Source organism: Penaeus vannamei, chromosome 33, assembly GCF_042767895.1.
Source record: "Penaeus vannamei isolate JL-2024 chromosome 33, ASM4276789v1, whole genome shotgun sequence".
Taxonomy (NCBI): domain Eukaryota; kingdom Metazoa; phylum Arthropoda; class Malacostraca; order Decapoda; family Penaeidae; genus Penaeus; species Penaeus vannamei.
This window is the reverse complement of record NC_091581.1, coordinates 30,967,724-30,970,223: the sequence shown is the minus strand read 5'-3', so window position 1 is coordinate 30,970,223 and position 2,500 is coordinate 30,967,724.

The following is a 2,500-nucleotide window of genomic DNA, read 5'->3' as shown; positions in this document are numbered from 1 at the left end:
TATTATTGTACTGACAATAATAACATCATCAAAACAACAGTAAATAACAATATTGAGAATGATGATAAGAGTAATTATAATGATAATAAGAATAATAACAACAACAATAAAAATGATAATGAAAAATTAATAATAATGATGATAGAATTATTATTATCATTATTATTGTAACCATTTTTTATTACTTATTTTCATCACTTTTCCATTATTATTATTGTTATCATTACTATTATTGTATATATTGTTATTATCATCATTGATGATATTATCATTATTATCATATTATCATCATCATTATCATTATTATTTTTATTGTTGTTTCGATATTGTTATTGTTACTATTTTTTATCATTATTACTACAATTTCTACCATTGCTATTATCATTATTATTGTTGTTGTTGTTATCATTATTATTATTAATACGAATATTATTATGATTATCATTATTATCATTATAATCATTATCATTATTATCATTATAATCATTATCATTATAATCATTATCATTATTATTATGATTATCATCATTACTATCACTGTTATTGTTATCATTATTGTTGTTATACATTCTTATCATTATGATTATCATCATTATTCTCACCATTATCATTATCATTACTGTCGTTATTATGAACATTACTTTTATTATCATTGTTATCACTATTGCCATTACCATTAACGTTATTGTTATTTTCATTATCATATTCATCATTGTAATTCTTACCATTATCATTATATCCATTATTATTATTATCATTAATATTCCACTGAATCTCATAAAGTTTTTGTTCCTCTGGTCAATATCCGGTGAGAGTAGTTAATATTTTATAAAGACAAATTCTTCCTCAATATCTTTGCTGTGCCTTAAAGTACCGTTTCTGTATCACCTGCAACTTGATCTTAAGTTCAACCTTTTCCATGTGCTTTCCAAACCTCTCCGAAATGGCCGCCAATGCACCAATCACGGCGGGTATTACTGTGGCTTCCTTCATTCCGTATTTCCCTTCTACTACTTTCTTCAACAGCTGGTACTTTTCACTCTTTTCTTTGTCTCTAGCCCTTGCATCGCCAGGTACTGCTACATCCACAGCTGGTACTCTTCTCTTCTTTGTCTCTAGCCCTTGCATCACCAGGTACTGCTACATCCACAGCTGGTACTCTTCTCTCCTTTGTCTCTAGCCCTTGCATCACCAGGTACTGCTACATCCACAGCTGGTACTCTTCTCTCCTTTGTCTCTAGCCCTTGCATCACCAGGTACTGCTACATCCACAGCTGGTACTCTTCTCTTCTTTGTCTCTAGCCCTTGCATCACCAGGTACTGCTACATCCAGTTAGTTTCCTTTTTCTTCTTATCTACAAACACAATGTCTATTCTTGTCTCTACCATTCGGTCACATTGTATAGCGAAATCCCACAATAGCCAAAGGTTTTCATTCTCCGCCATTCCTGGTTTCTCGTCATACCACCGACTGGCTCTATTGAATCCCCCTCATTTCGCGGAGTTGCCTATGTAAATAGCGTGCCATATTATCATGTCTTTTATTGTTATCCCGTTGGGCTCAAGCAGCAAATTCGCTAACCAAATGATCTTCGCTGTCTCCTCTTTCTCCACACGTTCTACGAAGAGCTTGTTCCTGCGCTATAAATATTGATGATTTGGCGCACCCTCTCAGGTCTCCCTTTCCTACCCATTGCCGTGTCCTTTCCTAATCAACTCCTACCTTATCCCTAACATACTGTCCATACATTTCTTTTTTTTCCATTCGTTCTCCTGGTTTTGCATAGCAACCGAGGCTGTTCTCTTCTCTGCTACAACTTTCGCAACTAAACAAACATGTATCAATGACGTAATTTTTCTTTATTCCATTTTTACTTTATCCAGTTCTAAAAAAAAAAAAAAAAAAAAAAAAAAAAAAAAAAAAAAAAAACGAAATATTTGTATGCCTCATCTTCCACTTCTTTTGTCGCGTCTCTATTCACCGGTTTTACTCCGTTGCTCTTAATCAATTTTCCTCGCATCATGACTGCAACGCCGCACTTCTACTTGCAAAACCTCATTCCTATATCACCACTAACCACTTGGACAATATATGCAAGGTTGTCCACTTTTTTCTCCCTTTTCCCGAAGAGTTTAAGGTCATCCATGAATAATAAGTGGATGGTCTTAACACCTTAGCATATACCCTGCTTTAGCCTTCATCAAAACGCCACATATATTATATCAATAACAAAAAGTAGTGGGGACAGACTATCATTATTATCATTATTATTATTATTATTATTATTATTATTATTATTATTATTATTATTATTATTATCATTATTATTATTATTATCAAAACTACTATTATCATTATAAATATTATCATCATTATTATTGACATTACTATTATTATTGCTATTATCATTGTCATTATTTTTATTGTTATTGTTATTATCATCAACATTTTCATTATTATTATCATTTTCACTATCATTATCGTCATTATTATCGCTAT